This window comes from Rhagoletis pomonella, unplaced genomic scaffold (genome assembly GCF_013731165.1).
Source record: "Rhagoletis pomonella isolate Grant_MI unplaced genomic scaffold, Rhpom_1.0 Rhpom_scaffold_00013, whole genome shotgun sequence".
Lineage (NCBI taxonomy): Eukaryota > Metazoa > Arthropoda > Insecta > Diptera > Tephritidae > Rhagoletis > Rhagoletis pomonella.
The window spans coordinates 23,300,711-23,322,384 of NW_023458567.1; the positions used below are offsets into that span (position 1 = coordinate 23,300,711).

A 21,674-nucleotide genomic window follows, 5' to 3' on the forward strand; every position below is an offset into this window, starting at 1 on the left:
AGTGGTAAGCAGTGCACGCTTCCACTCCGCAACGCCTGGGTTCTAACCCTGGTCAAAGCAACATCGCAAAAAATATAGAAAAAAGGTTTTTTCTTAACAGCGGTCGTCCCTCGGCAGGCAATGGCAAACCTCCGACGGTATTTCTGCCATGAAAAACAGCTTCTCATCAAAATACAATCGCCGTTCGGAGTCGGCGTAAAACTGTAGGTCCCTCCGCTTTGTGTGTCAACATCAAGGCGCCCGCCACAATTCGGAGAAGCTCGGCCAAACACTAACATATGTGTAAGCGCCAATCTATTATTATTATTATTATTATTAAGGTAATAGTACAAGGTTGCCACTTATTTTGAATTCAATACAATTTATCTAAAATATCGTAATATGGATATGAAATCAAAGGTATTGTTGAGAACTTTGGTCAGAAAATATTTTCCATCAGGGTTGCCATGCTTCTATGCAACCAAATTTTTATTTTGTTAATTTCAATCAGCATTTTTTTACACTGTACAAATACGCTCAAGATATGTGCCATTCAGTCCAGCGTATTTCGGAATAGTGTGACCGCTTAAATTATGGAGTAAGAAATTTACTTAATATACCTTGTTTATACCTACGCAAGAACCGCATTAACAAAAAGCTTATTTGCCTCAACACATATTTCTTTCAAGCATTTATACCTGTGTCGTTATAGCGCACTCGTATTCAAAAGAAAACAAAATTTGTTATTTTTATTCGATATTTCTTATACTATGTCTCCATTGTGAGATTTAATGAAGATTTAGCCCTCTGACCAGATTTGACGTTAAATCTTTTTTGAGATTTACCATATAAAATTAAATCTCGAAAGGCAGTAGATTTAAGTTAAATCTTCGTCAAATCTTCAATAATATTGATCAATAAGTACAATTTATTGGTTGTGACAACCACAAATTCACATGCTATAAGTCAAATGACATTTGTGTTTTCAATATACAGTTAAGGACATTGAAATCTAGCCTATCATAAAAACATGAATTTTCGTATTTCTAGGGATTTTTATATTTTTGTTAGTTTGGGAGGAAAATTAGTAATACATATTTACATAACTTTGGTTGTAATAAATTAAGAAAATATTATTTTAAAAACTAAAAATTTAGAAGAAATGTTTTATAGTAATATCATGCAGAGTCTTCTCCGCTTTCTATAAGTCATTTACGCGCTGCGACAAAAAAATTATAAATTTCGGTAATGGTTCTGCTTCGATAACATTGTACCGAACATCCTCTAGAACTCAGTTCGTATTCATGATATGCCAAAGGCCCACGATTGGATTTTCGGTTCCCTCCTATGAATAAGAGAGTTCTACAAAAATTTTTCTTTCCGCAAATGTTTTTTACCGTTTTGATAATTTTTCTTAAATTCGGGAAAATGATTCGGAATATGGTACTATCTTTACACTTTCCAAACTATATATTATATGTACATACATATTTACCACGAATAAGAAGCCAATAATATTCAGAATTCATATAATGAAATTCCGCTTGGTACCTTCCTTTTATCTGTCTGTATATCAATGTCCGCAACTGTATTTATGATGTGCGAAAAGGTTATATTTTTGCAAAAGAGATGCCACCTGTAAAAAAATGTTATTCAAATGGTATAATAAGCTAAATCAATTATTACTTTATGGGTATCAATCGAAATAGGTTTAAAAAGACTTTATTTCATAACTTCATGTACAACGGCTGCCACCTGTTTAAAAAATCAAATTCAGTATGAATTAAGGGAATTAGGCAGTTGAAGTTGTATGAAATATGTATAACGAAATAGTGCTAAGAAATCTTGATATAGTTTGAACAATAGAATTTTTTAAGGTTCTGAGGAGCTGTGAAAAATATTAAATTCAAATTATTTAATAAGCTAATTAACCTTCAGAAGACACACTGGGGTGTAAGACACCCCAGTGCAAAGCCTATTTTTGATAAACTTTTTCGTTATGTCAATAAAAGCTAACCATGCAATTATATGATCTTGTACCTTTGAAAAATTCAATAAGACATTTCATTTTAAATTTATTTTATCTAAATATTTCCAGCGTAATATATGCAAAAAAAGTTTAAGCTGTGTGTTTTAAAAGCAACATTTCCATTGGGGCTGCAATTTACCCCAGTGTGTCGTTCACGTCAAATGAAAAAGGTGTGTCCTCCGAAGGTTAATAGAAGATATGAATGAATCAAAATGGGTTCGATAACGATTTACTCTGAACTGTATTTAGGAGACATGCCACGTGGTTAAAATATCAAATTCGATTTAAGTCATTAATTAATGGAATTTTGTGTCACAACGGAAGAGGTTTAAAAAGATTTTAGTTGGAAAATACTTTTAAAGAGAGTTTCCACCTATTTGAAAAGTGCAACTTATTTAGCTTATACACAAGTTAAATTAAATGTTTAAATATGAGAGTTTTAAGAAAAATTTAGTTTCTAAATGTATTTTTATTAGGGTTACCACCTATTCGAGAAGTACTATCTACATATCGTTAGTATAGTAAGAAGAGGGCGTATCTTACATCGTCGCTGAAATGCAAAAAAGCCACAAATAATTAAAATGTTTTATTTCACAAAACGATGAGGGGTCTTATAATTCCATGAAATGCATCATAATCAATCAAAAAGTTAATTTCCACGTACACTCACAACCTATATTGAAGGATCAAGCCAATGATATACATAGATGAAGAACAGGACAAAGTTAAAGATAAACAAAAAGTCAAGGATAAAGATAATGATGAAGACGATGAAGATGAAGATGAAGATGACCTTCATCCTCATCTTTATCTTCGTCTTGATCTTCGGCCCCATCTTCATCTTCATCATTATCTTTATCCTAGTCTTTTTATTTATCTTTAACTTTGTCCTGTTCTTCATATTTATCATTGGCTTGATCCAATATAGGTTGTGAGTGTCTGTGGTTTTGCCGTTGCCCTTGTCTTTGTTTCTGCCCTTGTATCTTGTTCTCTGTATTTTAATTACCCACTCCACAGCCGCCCCCTGTCTATTCACGCATACGCATATGTAAAAATTAATTTTTATTTTCTGAGCAAAAAATAAAACTCAAGAAATAACGATTATTTTCCGAGCAAAAAATAAAACTTAAAACGTAACCATTATTTTCCGAGCAGAAAATAAAACTTGAAAGGTAACAATTATTTTACGAGCAAAAAATAAATCTCAAAACATAACGATTATTTTCTGAGTAAAAAATAAAACTCAAAAAATAATCGTTATGTTTTGAACAAAAAATAAAACTCAGTTAATAACGATTAAAAAGTGATTTTTATAATAAAAGTTATAACCGTTGCGGTCCCTGTTTAGAACACTTTAGGGTATGTAGTCTTATATCCTATATAATTTTAGTCAAAGGAAGTAAAAGTTCCAAGCGGCTAACAAATTTCACTGATTTTTTTATAATTTATAAACAGCAAAAACCTTCACAAAAAAAGAAATATTAAAAATTAACGCGATTTTTTAGCCGCTTGAGACTTGCACTTCATCAGTCTTACATTGTACGGGATATAAAACCGCATACCCAAAAATGTTGTAAAGATTCGGAATAAAAACGTTGAAATGTTCATAAAATTTTTTTGAATTTTGCGTAAAGTTTCGGTAAAGCTGGGACAATATTTTTATAGATAATTAATTTTTAAGCAAAAAACAAAATCGACTTTATTTCATATATAAATTTAAAAGTACCGTTAGAGATGCAATGATCGCATCTAAACCTCCTCTGAGGTACCACCTTTCCTTTTAAAAAATAATTATGTATAGAAATCGGTTAACGTGGTCCAAAGTTATGCTTACCGCATACATACAAAAAAATATATATATTCCGAATATTCCGACGAATTGATAACCTCCTCCTTTTTTTGAAGTCGGTTAAAAAAAAAATTTTACTCGAAAAACATTATGAATATACAAAAAAATCAACACGAGGTCAAAAAATCAACTTGAGTCACTGTATGCAGAGAATAATTATTCTCATTTTAGAGCTTAACTCCCTACTCTGTAATTAAAACAAGTAATTTGTAAGCAAAAAACAAAACCGACTTCAATTCTCATATAAAAATTCAAGATTATCGTTAATTCCTTCATGTTCCGATGATCGCATTTAAACCAAATTAATATGGGACCACTTGTGCGATTTTAAAGCCATTGAGATGCCAGTAATATTTAAAAAAAATTGAATACCTTTTATTTAAAAAATTGTTGGCCAAATAAAAAATAAAAATGGGAAGAAAATACCATCATTCTCAACTCTTTAAAATATGGGCAGAATCGGTATTATCAATCGCTAGAAAACAATTAAAATCTAAACGATTTCGAAAAATGTTAATAGCTATAACTTCCAAAATAATTCGAATTTCGAAAAATTGTGAAACTTGTATTTTTCTTTTATCGTTCTGAAGCATAAACAGATAGTTGCACAAAAAAAGCTCGACCCTCGAAAAAATGGTGGCCCACTTCATAAATTTTTACTCATTTCGGGTTTTCCATATATGAAATTAATTTTAGAATTTGTAATTTATATTTAATTTAAATTGAAATGATTGACTTACCTTACTCCAACCACCTCCAACCGGACTCGAACCTGCTATCTCAGAACCAGAAGCAGTAGTCTTCACGCGACTCTACAGCCGACATTTGCCAGGAAAGAAATTAACTTTGTCTTAACAGCACTAACAAAATTCAAAATTATTTAAGGAAATTATTACTTACATTGAGGAAATTATTACTTATGTATATTGAGTAAATTTACTTCCTCAAATTAATGACGCCCTATTGTCAGCATGAACCTGAATTAAGGAAAAACTTCTCAAATTGAGAAATTTTTTCGTAATATTAAGGAAAAAACGGTAACTCTAAAATAAGGATACTGTTTTTTTGTTTTAAGGAAATGCTTTGTTCTGAGTGTACATTACTTGTGCCCAGTCAGTACAGTTAGCCATTGGTTTGGCGTAATTTAGGATTTCCAACTTGTGAGATTTCTACACTAAGCATTGGAATGTTACCAATATGTGTATATTTATTTAAAGAAAGTAAGCAGTACTATCAAAAGTACTCGATACTTTCCAACACTACATACTTTAGCTTGTAATGTGAAGAATGAAATTGTTCCACTGTTTTATTAATTATGTCTTTATAGTTCGGTGTTATGTCTGAACGCTGTATGCACATTTCTGTGATAGTATTCAGTTTGGACCTGCTTTTTTTATAAGTATAAGCTGAAAACCCCTGTTTCACAACGATACGTTGTGACAAAAGGAAGCAAAGTTAAGATTGCCTTTTTAGCTACTTCATGGTATTATTCACTCCTAACACTAACCAAAACTCGTTCGAGTAGCATAGACTCAAATGTGTATTTCAATGTCAAAGAACTCTGAAGATCTATGAATGCTTTATAAATGGATTTTGTAACCAATCGACATCACTACATACTAACACCAGCAAACAGCAAATGAATTTATGAGAAAGTTTTTCATGGCAGAAATACACTCGGGTGTTTGGCATTTCCTGCCGAGGGGTGACCGCTGTTAAGGAAACAATTTTATATAAATACATATATTTTTTGTTTCCGATATTGCTTTGACCAGCTCTCTTATGTAGGTATAGAACTCAGTACGGAAATCATACCAGCTACGAGTACTTACATACATATACCCGAAAATAGATAATTGCGTCTCGGTCATGCTGTTTATAGAACTTTTCTTTGTGTGCGCGATTGAAACCGACTTCCGACCGCGGTGCCTATTCATACCGAACTTTAAGCGATGGTAAACGAACCAGTCCTGATTTGTCCTTACATACTTATGTATCTGTTGAACTATTTAACAGCACAAAATTAATAATTTCAAGGAACCCTGGTGACTTTTCTACGAACCCACTTAATGAAACTCTGCTTTAAGCTATTACTCTAATGACTACTTATACTCAAGCGACAGAAAGTATCAATGGCTACTCAGTGTCGGCAAAGTATCGAATACTATTATGTTCATCTTAGTTTTCGAAGAACTCTTCCTAATTTTAGTCTCTTTTATTGTAAACTAGCTTTTATCCACGGGTTTCTTCCCGCGTCTTTATACAAATATGAAAAATAATTTATGTAAAGATGTTATATTTTATTTCTTCTCTAATATGACTATAGCCGTGATAGCAGGATACGATAGGACATTTGTATAGCTTGGGTGTTATGGAATGAAATGCAATAATAACTTTTTGGCACAACAGGAGGAGTTTTTTATTTACATTAAAAGATCTCCAATAAATAATATAATAGTAGAAGTTTCAATGTTGTAATATAAATGAATCTATTAACATAAATGCATTTCTCAATGCAATTATCATACATTTTATTTTCGATAAACTCTTGTGTTTTATTCTGAGGAATTCTTGTTTATTGTCATTGCACAACCTAAGCGAACTGGAAACTGAAGTCTTGTAAATTCGAAAGGCATATCAGAAGGAATTAAAGGGGTCATGTGACTTGTGGTTCCGAAGTTATGGCTAATAAAGATTCCACGCCTATGTATATATACCTTACTATAAGCCCCTACCATAGATATGTCTGCATATCGAATTTCAAGTTCATGTGACTAATGGTTCCGAAGTCGTGACTGACTAAAAATTCCATGCCTTTGTTATGTGTCACACCCTTTTATAAACTCATTTATACATGCCTTAATATAAGCATCTACCATAGATATGTTTCCATAATAAATTTCAAGTTCATGTGACTTACGGTTCCGAAGTTAAAGCTGGTAAATTATTTCACACCTATGGGACTCGCCACGCCCCCTTTTCCTATACCACCAATTTTTTCCCAAGAGTATGGAATTAATTTCATTTATCTCGGCACCAAGTTCCAGTAATCTACCACAAATATTTCAAGAGATACACAACATGATAATTTTAGTTAGTAAGGGTGGTGCCACGCCCCCTTTTTCCAGTGCTGTCCATATTTCTCTATGCCTATAACCTTCCTGTGGTAAAAGCAAATAAGTGTGCAAAGTTTCATGCGATTCCGTGTAGCGGTTCAAAAGTTATAAGGTAATAAACAAACAGACATTCACATTTATATACATATATAGATATTTAATGCCAAAATAAAATAAAAGTTATAGGCATAGAAAATATTTATACATTTTAAGATACATATTTCGTTAGCAGCATGGCTTCATCCCGTGTCGTTCAACTGTATCCGATTTGGCAGTATTTTTAGATGATTGTATAGCAGCTTTTCAATCTGTTTACTGTTTATACCGCTTTCTCTAAGGCATTCGATTGGGTTTCCCATTAGGTATCCTATTAAAAAAAATAGCTTCTATTGGCTTTCATTCAATTTTCCTGACGTGGATTGCTTCTCACTTACGTAATCGCCGCTGCGTGGCTTTTGTTGACAATGTCAGATCCCTACCTTTCATTGCAAGCTCTGTTTTTTTACTTGTTAATCAACGATATTAATACTTGCTTCTCTTCTTCAGAGTTCTGCTCTATGCTTGTGATCTTAAGATCTATTATTCTATTAGTAACCCTTGTGATTCTCAATTGATGCAGATCGATATTGATAAAGTTAACAGACTTCTTGCCATATCTCCTTATCACCCCTCCGACGTCCTGCATGAAATAAAGGACCTGGGATTAATTTTCGACTCGTAGGTTTCACTAGTCATATTAATTTCATTGTTTCTAAATCGTATGCTGTGCTTGCTATTGTACGGCGTCATAGCTCGGATTTCCCCGATTCTTATACACTGAAACTGCAATGTATGGCATTTGTTTGTTCTAGGCTTGAATACAGGTCCTTTATCTGGTTCATGTGTCTTATTACAAGGATCGAACGTATACAGAAGGTATTTTTGAGCTTTGCGGTTCGTAGCTTATGCTTTTCGGAACCTGTTCTCGCCTGTGAATCGAGATGCCTGTTGATCAATCTAAAACCCCTGCAGAGTAGGAGAACAATTTTGTCTTTGTTTTTCGTCTTCGATGCCGTTCGTGGTGTTGTAGATTGTCCCGTCCTCCTTGAGAGGATTTCCATACATACATACCTGCCAGACCTCTACGGTTGGCGTTTTTAAGGCTCTGTATGCACGAAATACTCCTATTATTAGGGCCTTGATTGAGTTCAACAGAATCGCTCAGTATGTCGATATTGATTTTTCATTTTAAAGAAGTTGCTTCAAGAACTGCCTGAATGTTTTTTATAAGTAGTTATTTTTTCTTGTTTTAATTTTACTAATGATTGTATTGTATTCTATTCCACTTAGCCTATAAGAATTTTATTGTATTCATTGGCTAGTTAAATAAGTAAATAATTGTACAGAACATTTATGAAATAATTAGTATGTTTCTTTACGAGTGAGATTTATAGGATTTAGTCAGAAGTTACATGAAGTCGTTCCCTTGCTCAAAATCCTATAGCTGGGAACACTTTTGAGAGAGTAACTTAGTAACTATTCCCAGTCAGAAGTTATAGTAAGACCATTCGATTCGAGTATATTTCTGCCATGAAAAATCCCTTTGGTTCAAAACTTGGAGGCCAACATTACTCGCGTGATTATTTTTAAAAAGTAAGGGTCGGAGATTGTTCTTTCGGGTAATAATAAAGATTCCGACATCTAGTTCTGTTTTAAGTGTTTAGTTTATTTAAAATTAAAAAACAAAGGTCTAGATCAGCAGTGTCCAACCGGTAGCTCGCGTGCGCCTGGTAGCTCGCGACCTAAATTTTAGGCGCCCGCAAACAAGAAGATGAACAGAATATTTAGTTTAAAAATTGGAAGGTTTTTTGGTACATAAGTAGGCTTTTGTTTTTGAATTTTCACGAACTCATTCACTTCTTATCTTTCTATGCTAGACATGACAGAATCTCTGTTTCAGGATTTTCAAAACAAAAACAGCGTAATCTCAGCAATAAAAAAGTGTCGTTATCTGATGACCTACCAACCGATATTCATGGCCAAATAAAAAGCGATTTCAAGAAATGTGACTAGATTTCCTTACAAATGTCGACCGATGTTTCAGACTCTCCGCACTTATTAGTGTTCACCAGAGTGGTCTTTTCTGATTTTTCTGCTAAGGAGGCACTGTTAGTCAATTTGACTTTGGAAACTCTTACTCGTGGACAAGATATATATATATATATAACGTAGTGAAAAGGAAGGAAAATCTGATTGCAAAACCACTCAACCTTGACAATGTTACGAGCACGATCGTTCGTATTGTGAATTTGATTCGCGGAGGACCGTTAAAGCATCGGCAATTCAAAGCCTTGCTCGATGAATTCGAGAGTGTATTCGGTGACATATTCTACCACTCTGAAGTAAGATGGCTGAGTCAAGGTAAAGTGCTCTCAATATTTGTAGCTTTGACGACAGAAATAAAGATTTTCCTGGAATCCAAAGGCAGCATTTTTAACTGATGTGACTGCAAAACTAACTTAATTCAATACAACTTTGCAATCTCGAAATCGATGTATGGATAGAGCAGTTGACAAAGAAAAACGATTTGAAATCGGTGCGATTTGCAAACTATTTTTGATTATTTTTAGGGAAAGTAATAAATATTTCAAATGAAAACGGCGAAGAAGGCGAGAAACACATAACTTACGTCATATCTATCGATTCAGTGCCAAATTTTGCCATTTTGTTAATCAATCTCCGAAGAAGGTTTTGCATCGATCTCAAATCGTACGAATTGCAGCACATTCCCATATGTTTACAATAAAATGAATGTTCTTCATTAAAATATTATGCACTGTTATTAATTTAACTTAACTGTATAAACTTTAATATTAAATAAATATTTTAAAAGGATCAGTTAGTAGAATACATACATTGAATATAAGAAGAGTGAAACGAGTTAACGCAGTTAAGATTGAAGTTAAGCTAGCGGTGTCCGCGTATTATATTATAGCGATAGTTTCAAAGTAGCCCTTTGCCAAGTTCTGTTGGACACCACTTGTCTAGATGGATCACCCCTTATAACCTCGACTATGATTCAAAAGCAATGTGGCAATGTATATCTCCAGGGTTGTGCATAACAGAGCCTTTAGTCCGAAGTTTTTCTCCTGACGAAAGTGGAACGATTAAGTAGCTGTGTTGCATTTGTAAACAAAAATAGAAAGTGGTGAAACCAAATATATTTACAAACATATGTATGTATACATTTCGTCGCCTGGGTAAAAGATTGTCGTAAGCGCAATTTTGACGATTTTCAGTTCTAGATGCAGTTATATATTTTGAAATAAGGTCTTTCGATTGGTGTTATCAGTTTTCAGATATCTCCTTTAGTTTCCGAGATACTGGCTACAATTTAGTAAAAATTTAGTTAGTGATGCAGCCATATTAAACTAATCAATATCTTAAAAATGACGTTCTCCATTTTTGGATATCTCCTTTAGTTTCCGAGATATTGAGTAAAAAGTGTCGTTAATTTAGTAGAAATTTTGATCACATTTTGTCGTATTTCATACAAACTGGCTGCCAAAATGTGGACAAATGACGCTTACGACAAAATTTTACTAAAGAAAAACCTTCATAAACTCAAAGCTAATTAACATTAAACATTAAAAATTAAATAATTTAAGAATTTTGTGAACTAGTAACATTTTCAGAGACTTTGGAGAATATCTGTCTTCGCGTTTTTTAGAAATTGCATTCCAAACTTCAATCGCGATTTCCCACAACCTGCCGAAATCAACATACGACAATCTTTTACCCAGGCGACGATTTGTTAAAGAGATTAAAGTAAACAACGAAATATTTAAAAATGTAAAGTAATAGTTTTTAAAGGAATAGAATTTTTAATAGTTTATACGGGTGACAAACGGGCTCGCTTATTTGCATAATATTTTCATAAACAGCCTTTATTTGCATTAACTCATGCATTTTTCTCTTTCAAATGCACATAAGCAGCCAACTAGGGATAGGTAAATTCGATATTCGAAGCTTCGAGATTCGAATTTTAGATCCAAAATGGCGAATTTTTGAAATCGAATTTTTCTAAAAAAATAAAATTTCGTGTTTCTTTAAAAAAAAAAAAACAACTCTACAACTTTCCTCTTTCTGACTAAATTTGGCATAACTGTGTGTGGCACCACATTTACTTTAGGGATGGAAGTAAAAAATACATCGATGTTTATAAAAATCTATATTTGCGATACATCGAATGAATTAAAAATTTACAAGAAAATGGAACAAAAGGTTCACTCACAGTGAAATGTATTTATTGATTTAAATAGTTACACATCCCAGTTAAATAAATAAATTTATAAACAAGTAATTTTTAAGCAAAAAATAAAACCGGCTTCAATTCTCATATAAAATATATATATATATATATATATATATATATATATATATATATATATATGTTTCATGATCCAATAATCGCATCTAAACCAGATTAGTATGGGACCACCTCTGAGACACTACCTTTCCGATGCAAAAAGAATTATCGAAATCGGTTGACGTGGTCCAATGCGGTAACATATATAAAAAATAAATAAATAAATATTCCGACGAACTGATAACCTCCTCCTTTTTCGGAAGTCGGTTAAAAAGCAGTACAAAATTGTTTTATTGGCGTTCATTGAGGCATACCTTTTGCGTCTGGCGCTTTTCTGGCAAACTTATAAATGTCACGCAAAGCCACAAAGTTTTATCTGGCATCAGCTTTAGAAAATTTGTTTGCTTCTCGAAGTATTGATTAGAGGTAAGCACGGGCCTAAATTTTCAGGCCCGGCCCGGCACGAGTGCAAAATCAACTTTCAAAAACCGCACGAGCCCGCACGTTAAAAATTTTAGTGGGGCCCGGCCCGGCACGACGGGACACGTCCCAGCCTGAAAATAAAGAGCCAACTTTTATTGTATGTAAGTATACGTATGTACATATTTTTCATTTTGTGTTTATGTATGTATATTTACTTAAGCGAATCAATTTTTTACATCAAAGATTTTTATAATATATTTTCTGGGAAGTAGAAAAAGTGGAAGTTATTTTATGTACAGATATGTAAACAAAACTACTAACCATCTTATTTTTTCTATCGGTTTCCAAATAATTCTTTTTTTGCTTTTCTCTTATCAAAGGAGTTTTAGTATGTACTATTTTTTGTATAAAAACAAAATTTTACTGAATGCCCATGCACGCGCGAGTTCGTGCTGACAGCAAATATTCCGGCCCGTACCCGCGGGCTTATGCAGGGGCCCGCCGGGCCCGTGCCCTTCTCTAGTATTGATCTATCTTTGTAAGGTTCAGTAATCAGCGTTTGTGCTGCTGAGTTGGGTGAACGTTCCAAAAGCTGCTATTCAATCTGTTTTTTTTTTTTTGTATGGAAAAAGGCTTCACATGCAAATACACTTTAACAATTTAGAATTTTTGCGTGAAGAAATAAAAAATACATATTTGACATTTTAGATACCAAATAATAAAAAAAAAATCAAATCAGCTGCTCTACTGATACTACCTGCTCAATGTGCCTTGGTTTCAATCAGGGCTGCACATTATCGTTTTTTTTTTGTCAATAAACGAAAATACAGAATCGTTTTGGTTTTTTACGTCGATAATGTTAACATTATGTGTTTATCAAAAAAATTTTGTTTTGTTAAATACACTGGATCACAAATTTTAGTTTGGTTTTTGTTGTCCAGGCGCCACTATCCAATTTCTATGTAAAATTGTTCGGTGATTCCGAAAATCGAGTTAATTTTTTTTTCTATGGATACGTTTTCGAGATATTTCCAACTTACCGTTATTCAGCTTAAAACAAAAAGTTTTTCCACTTAATCACGTATATCTTGCAAACCAATTTAACAATCTTAAAAGGAGATACGTCTAATCAAAGCTAATAAAATTCTCCATAAACCATGTATACATCACTTTCCGATAGGACTGATAGTTACCGATAAATTAATTAATCATTCCAGTTTTTTTTTTATTTTTTAATGCAAAAATGAAGCAAAATCCAACTTTAACAGAAGAAAAATTAAAAAAATAACAGGTTCTGTGCCAAATTTTTGCTTTTGTGCTAAAGCCAGTTCTGTTACAAAAAAATCCAGTTACTAGTGAACGAAAGTGAGGTATAAATAAAGAAGTAATTAGTGGTCAAATGAAAATACGCAAAGATTTTTTGTATGAAATATGAGCAGAAAGCGTGTTACTTAGGTGTACGTGGCGTATGAGTAACTTTCTGCTCATTTTTCATACAAAATATCTTGCGTGTTTTCATTTGACCACCCATTATTTCTTATAAATCCATCGATTTTCTTCATTAGTAATTTGATTTTTTTTTTTTGTATCAGAACAGGCTTTAGCACAAATGCAAAAATTTGGCACAGAACCTGATATTTTTAAAATTTTCTTCTGTTAAAGTTTGATTTCACTAAAAAATAAAAAAAGCTGGAATGATTAATTAATTTTTCAGAAATTATAAGCCCTATCGGAAAGTGATGTATATACGGTTTATGGACAATTTCATTTGCCGTACTTTATATTGAGATTTTTAAATTGGTTCGTAAGATATACGTGATTAAAAGGAACCAATTTTTGCTTTAAGCTGAATAATATGAAAAATAAATAAATAATAAATTAAAAATATCTCGGAAACGTATCCATAGGAAAAAAATTAACTAGATTTTCGGAATCACCGAGCAATTCTACATAGGAATTGGATAGTGGCATCCACAGAAAATTTTTGCTGTAAACACTGGTTTATGTCAACAATAATTTTGTTTCGCTGATTATAAAAAAAAAATATATCAAAATATAAAACTTGTTTCTGCAGCAACCAAAAAATTTAATAAACAGCCAAATTTTATTATTTGAAGGAATTGCGGGAACAATGGGTCGTAGAGAAGTAGTAGTAGAGTCAATTGTAGTTATAAGATGTGTCACGTATACCATCCAGCATCCATCTCTTTAAAAATGAAGAAACTAAAAACTTTTTTAGAGAATTCCGCAATGTAGTGAAAAAGTTGCGGACGCTAGCAATGCGCAGACAGTTATCGTCACAAAATTTATTGCCTCCCATAGCTGATTGTCCAACTCGTTGGTCGTAATGAGTTACTTAAACGGTTAAGAAACTTAGGCACCACCATATCTCTGCCTGCGTAAGGATTATCCTGCTACCTGGAAAATGAGTTTTGTACGTGTCTAGCATCGACGTGGTATAAGTTTCATCAGATTTTCTGAGAGAATCAAGCCTAACCGCCAGGTCCTGTCGAAGTACCTTACCTTACACAGCCTGGCAGACTCTTTCATGTTGTCAATATCATTGCAGAAGTCTTTATAAGAGCTCGTTTCAAGGAGCAAACCAAACTTCTCCCAGTCCGCTTTTCGAGGATTCCGACCTTTTGGCACTTGATACCACACATACCATGCCACAGAAGCATTTTCAATTATTGAAGCATTCAATGATAAATGCGATTTGAAGGTCACTGTAGCAAAAAGTTTACTCACAGTGCCTTGCACCAGCCATATAAAATTATGCATGCAACTCCCGCTACGCAAGTTAGCGTAGGACGAGCGTTTTCGACTTTAAAATACATACATAATTAATGACTATAGGTCATGTTTGAGTGATGATATCACTGAAGCGATATTAATGTTGCGGCTCAATTTGTTTTCGCACAATGTATTAACAACGTTTTGTTAACTATTTGTTAATTATTTAATAAAGACACTTCGCATAATGCTATGTCCTCCTACATACATAAATATCGCTACACAACTCTCATTATAAGATGCAAATCTATAGCATACAATTTGCTTCTTAAATAATGAAACAAAATAACTATTGATATTTCGTTTTTGATAACACGGTGTACATGAAAATAGGTCCCGTATAGTTCCTAAACCCTCAATTTTTTTATACCAAAAACCGTTATTTTTGTACTTGATGCACTTACATATCTATTAATAGCTTGAATATTTTCCATCCGATTTTAAAAATCGAACAAGTTTTGCAAAGAGGATTTATAGACTAAGCTTGTTGGGAGTTTTCATCGGTTAAACTGAATGAGCCTCTAGTTTTCTTCATATTTTGTACTTTGATCCTCGCTAATTTGAAAATTTTCTATGAAAGTTGCCAAATATGTGGTATTTATCTAAAAGAACATTTATTTTCGAACAAATTGGCACCTCAGCCAATGCAATTGCATAAAAATTGTCGAAGTTAAGCAATTTAAGCAAAAATACGGCCTTGAATTTATATGTGTGTATGTACCGGACGTGCAGATTTTTTGAGCAGTGTGGCTAAGGAGTTCATCAATATTTACTCAAAATGTATATTTACAATGGCTCTTAAGCAAAAAATTTATTTTCCATCAAATTTTAAGAAAATGGGCGTGGCACCGCCCACTTATATCATATATGCGTATCTCAAAAAGTACTGACCGATCTCGACCAAATTTGATACACACACATTGAGCTTAGCCTCCTTAAGCAGCGTGTTGATTTTTTTAATTAAATCGGACAAACATTACTCCCCCTGAAATATAGCTAGCCTTGAGTTTTTTGAAATAACCGTTATGTCGGTAGAGCACGTGGTTTTAAATAATTGTTATACATCGTTTTAAAGGTCTATACATTTTCTTTTCAAAACTTTTTTGATTTTTTAAATCGGGTGGAAAATAAAGCTATTAATAGATAAGTGCATCAAGTATGAAAATAACGGGTTTTTTTGGTATACAAAAATTGACGGACGGACGGGACCTATTTTCATGTTGTACTCGACCATACCTACAACCCACACTAGGTTTTGTTTCGGGTGTATTTCATGATAACTAACGAAACTATTTTTCTTTTCATATTTTGTTTATTGATTATAAGCAAATGAAATTTTTTGATAAGTTGTTTTTAAATAAATAACGAAACGATTTTTTTTTTATATAGTTATGTAGATGTAGCCCTGGTTTCAATATACATTTTGTTAATTTTTTTGATTGATACTAAAAAAATACATGGTATATTTGATAGATTTTTGGATTTTATGAGATGTTTATTTCAGAAAAAATATTGTTTATTTGTATTTATTTTTGGTTGTGAAGCAAATGAATCTATTTTTCGATTTGAGTTATCATTCTTACAAACACCCTTTTAAATTTTCAGTAAAAATTTTTTAAAAATTCGAATCGAATAGCCGAGTGGTGAGAGTTGCGTGCTACAAGCCTATAGCAGCCAGGTTCGATCCTCGGTTGGGGAGATTACCAAAAAATTTTTTGCTTTTATTATTTAATTTTTTTAATTTTTTTTTATTTATATATTTAATTTTACTTTATTTTATTTTCGTTTGCTTTATTTTATTACACATTTTTTATTTTACTATTAGTTAGTTTAAATTTTTAGAATAGAATTTTATTAAAAAGTCAACAACTAACTGAAAGCAACGTTAAAAAATATAGAACTTATAAAACAATGAATAAAAGCGAAATAAATGAAAATTCTCCGTTTGACTCGAACCCACGACCTTGCGGCTCATTAATCCTCATTACTGCGGTCTGTCATGGCAAAGTTAATATGCGCATTTGTGGGCTAGTTTATCTGCATAAGCATGCCCGTCTCTTTCGCGTTTTAGTGGCCTTTCAACCAAATAAGTGTGGTACTAATAACACGTAGACCGACTGATGTTTTTGCTGGAAAAGTGCTTTTTGCGTTCCCGTACGCATTTGTAGTTGTTCTCCCGTTCCTCTTACTTAAGATAGTAAAATTATTTGGCAGTTCCACAGGTTTTAGGCACATCTCCAAGGAACAATATTGGCTACCATTTTATGAGATCGTATGAGTGTATAACCACTTATGAAAAAATTGATTCTGTGGCACATTGCTAAGGAACGATAGCCGTTATCTATTCGCCAACAGTTAGCGAATGACGAAACGAACGAACTCAATGGGGTACAACCTAACTCGCACCGTCCCTCCTTCCTAGCTAACTTTGTTGATGCCTTCACATGCAAAATGTTTCGCTAGTTAATCTGCAGAAGCATGCCCGTCTGTCTCGCGTTTACAGTAATTTCAAAAAACTTAAAGGTAGGTTTTTTTTAGGGGGATTGGTTTTTGAAATACACGCATACATATACATATGTATGTAACTGGGCGGTGCCACGCCCATTTCCCTCATTTTAAAGGTCTATAAATCCCATTCCCAAAACATGTTTCATTTTTAAAATCGGATGAAAAATAATCGAGCTCTTAATAGATAAGTGTTTGATACACTAAAATAATGGGTTACAAAAATGTTGTACTCGACCCTGCCTACAACCGGTAAAAATTCGGCAGTTCCGTTGATTGAGGTTGTTGCAATATCCGAATCCCAAAAAAAGTTTGGTCTGAAACGAGAATTTAACCCGAAAACAAAAGTATCAAAAATAAAATAATAACGTTCACGGTAAGACAAAACAAAAATATATATTTATTTAATTCACTTGAAAATTATTTTTATGTATACAAAATCGAAATATGTTTATTTCTTTAATTTGTTTTGAAAAATTGTAAAATCTTCATTTGAGGTTACCACCCCTATTCTGCAACACTTTCGTATTCGGATTTTGCCACGAATCGTAGAAATGGTATGCTGCAATCTAGAGCTGGATAACTATCGATGGTCGTGGTCATCGATAGTTTCGATAGTCGATAGTGTCGACACTATCGATAGCTTTGATTAAAAAGTCCGAAAATTAAACATAACTTTTATTGAAAATGAGATCAGAATTGCTAAAATATGTCCATATTTTTGTTAAGGAACAAAAGTTTATCAACGATTTTTGGCTTCAAGCAGTATCTGCGCTCTATTGTATCATGAAGTCAACAACAACCCTTTAAAATATTAGTCTTTTATTTAAATTGTAAGACCCACAGCACACTAGTCGAATAAGACTAATTCTTGTTAAAAATTCTGGGTTGGCACCCTGAAATTGTGTATATGGAAACTGTGCATACGAAATAATGCATATGAAAAAAACCCTAAATAATGCATACGAAAAAAGCCGAAATAATGCATATATGCACAGTTTCGGTTGAAAGCCGCATTAATGCATATTAGAAAAATCGAAATTATGCATTTGCACTCTTTCGTTTGAAAACCGAAATAATGCATACGAAAAAAGCCGAAATAATGCATATATGCACAGTTTCGGTTGAAAACCGCATTAATGCATATTAGAAAAATCGAAATTATGCATATGCACTCTTTCGTTTGAAAACCGAAATAATGCATATGAAAAAAACCGAAATAATGCATTTATGCATAGTTTCGGTTGAAAACCGAAATAACGCATATGAGAAAAACGAAGTAATGCAAAAACCGAAATAATGCATATGTGAAAGACGAAGGTATGCATACATGCACAGTTTCGGTTGAAGCCGAAATAATGTCTAAATGCACAGTTTCCATATGCGCAATTTCGGTACCCCTTCTGGGTTCTGCAAACAGGTTTGGTGCATATTATTAGAATATGAATCCGCTAATGCAAAAGATAAAGTCAAATATCATTTCTCGCAGCCCTCTAGCTTATCGTTAATCTCAAAGTTATCTTTTTTCTATATAATTTTAATTGTTCTCTTGATAATTTCACCGGCCTATATTCAAAAGATGTAAAGAACAGCATTTAATATTGCTGGTGTGCTTTTAGGTTGCTGGTTCCAAATATTCTAATCTTTTTTTTTAATATTAGCTATAGTTTCCGAATTTTTGCAAATTTAGGAACAATTTCGGTAGCTCTAATAGAAAAGCCATTATTTTCCACCATCGTGGAAAAATTTTATTTATGAAAATGAATATGGAAACACTGAAGAGCCACAACTTCTAGAAACACTAAGTAGTTAGTTTACTTATGTTTATACATACAATATAAAAATTGCAAATATAGGAAAATTACAAAAAAATTTGTTCAACATCTTTGTTTTATTTTAAAATAATTTTTTTATTATCTGACCGATTTTCATCATATTATTATCATAATCCCGCCTTCAATTTGGTAATTGTTACGTACCAATCGAGCAACATTTACTAAAGTTATATCGAAAGACTTAAGTGGATCTCCAGTTTTTTTCTAAAAAAAAATGTCTTCAATTGTATAAATAATTTACAGAAAAGTGTGCCAGGGAGTTACCTTTTTTCGTTCAAGCTGAATGCAAAGCAATAACGTCCAGTTGGAGAGTCCCCAAAAGGATTTCCCAGGATATGTTAAAGACTATTGCATTTATCATTTATTTATCTTCACATAATACAATTAGCTAAAATATTTATGTATATCTAAACACCTATTGCACGTCCCCTACTTTCAAATAACGGCAAATTTAGAATCCGCGAAAAATGTGCTTCTTCGGTGACTAATGAAACTATTCCGCACCAATTTTCAAGACTGCATATATGGACTTAAAATGGGCGTTCTCAACCTTATTGTATTATGTTAATCTACGTAAATACCTATATGCTTGAAACTACTATTAACTTATCAAATGATTCCTAATCTTTGACAATACATGTTTGACTTCGTTCACCACGATCTTGAAAACTGACCAAATCGGCGTGACTAAGTCCATGGTCCTTTTAATATTATTTATTAACATCCGAAAACATTAAAACGTTTGAAATAAATCTCATCTCACTTTTTTGTATTTTTCACTTGGTTGCTGAAGTAATGAAAAATTGGAAATTCATAAGGGAAATTTATAGTTTTTTTTTTTTAGGTTTTATCTTAATATCTTAAAAACTTGTAAGACTTATTGAAAAATGATAAATGAACGTAAGGTACTAAATTTAATAACCCTTAATTTGATATATCGTCCTGTTTATAACAATTAACGCATTCCATGGATATTACAAGCCAAAATTTCATTTTTAAAATTCATACACTTTGATTCAATTGCGCGGGCTAAAGTTAAGTTTTAAATTAATCTTTCGTGGCCAATAACAATTGGCTTAGACCTAAGACATCATAATATTACTATTACAATGCGGTCAAATGCCTTTTATTTTCCCCCATACAAAATCGACCCAGCAACTGCAGTTGTCAGTTGAAAGTTGCCAGCGTCCATCTGTAATATCGTTTTGGCAACTAGCAACGCAACTGAAGTTCGATTGCTACCGATAATCGACCCATCAATTCCTTCCCACTTTGTTTTCCTTCATAAAGCTGACTTCGAATAACAACTGATAGCTGGCAATGCTGCACATTTTTCCGCAAGGATTGCAGCATGTCGATTTTTCGTTTTTCCTAGCGTAGCTACGAATTACGAAAATTCGGATTCTAGAATAAGGGTGTATATTTTTTCGACGGTCGACTCTCAGCTTTCGAAGAGTTAAGGTGTTTCTACTGAAATTGAGTTTTCTTCAGTCCGTTGAAGATAAAAGTTAAACGAAACATGAAATTACTGAGTCACAAATAATAATCAACATTTTGGTGTTGCGTTTATCGAGTGTTGCTTTTACAGAGGGCATACTGTATATAAGGACATGAAGTAGTATTCAAATATAAACTGTTTCGCAGTTTATCAATCTACTATTGTGGCTCCATGCCAGTATGTGCTTTTATAAACTTACGCATGTACATATGTACGTATATGCTAAATTTAAATACCCGCGTGTCTATTACTTCAGTTCGCATATCTACGAGCAAAATGCCAACTGCTGTCAACAGATACATAATTCGATCGCACGTCTCTGCTCTAACTGTTGCCGCAAATCAAATCTGTCTGCAAGAGCATGTGGCTCGTTATTATTTCGTAACCGGTTTCCAGGAGCATATGAGTGTGCGTTAACAAGTGTTTGTTGAGTTTTCCTTTTACTCGTTCTTATTTTGGAATTGCTCATTTGTATGCCTCGCCCCTCAGGATTTCAACTGGGGCCGTTCAGAAGGCGCAACAGCTCTATAACTGTTGCGATAGCACCTACTGAACGCATTGTTGTGTACTTTTGATCAACTGAACAGTTGCGTGTTAGATGATCGCAATATTTTTTTGATCATTTGTTGTGTGTACCTTTATGATTTGAATTTGACAGATAATGTATCAAGCCGTTCAGAAGACGCATAACGATAACTGATTTTTTTAGCAATACTATGTACATATATGTACAGTGAGTGCGCTCAAGCTAACCAGCATCCGATGGTAATTCAATGGCGGGAGTCAAGCAAATGTAATGTATGTCTGTTTCTGTTTCTGTATTTCGGTTATCTTGTTTATTGATAGTTAATTTTGTATGGATAGATGGGAATGCAAAAGCTGGACAACACATTGCTGTATATATTGATCGCTTTGAGTTGTGATACTGCACTGTGTATACCCTGTCGGAAAGCGCACTAGTGCCAAACTGGTTCTGTACTAGAGAATTTAAAACCATGAAGCACCTATTTTAAAACTACCGACAAACGAAGTTTCCCAAATTGAAGTCGTTGCTGTGGCACTTCCTTCTGCGAAAAATCGAAGAGATGCGCAAGCTTTTAGGGGCGGAGGTATTGAAGTGCAATGAAGTTCCTCGGTTTATTAACTACATAATTATACTACAGCTACTTTTGTTAGTCTGGAATATGCTTTAAAAGTGAACACAAAAAGATAATAAAAGAAAAACCTTGAAAGCATTAACTTTTGCCTACAGTGCAGGCGGTTTGGAGGAATTATCTTTTAAACTGACAATAGTTGCCA

At 33.1% G+C, this 21,674-nt stretch overlaps 1 protein-coding gene across 3 annotated transcripts in view; it reads left to right on the top strand.

Annotated features, from left to right (window-relative positions):
• Positions 1-21,674, top strand: part of LOC118749003 (pneumococcal serine-rich repeat protein) — a 175,648-nt gene that overhangs the window by 133,651 nt on the left and 20,323 nt on the right. The gene's annotated exons all lie outside the window — the stretch shown is intronic.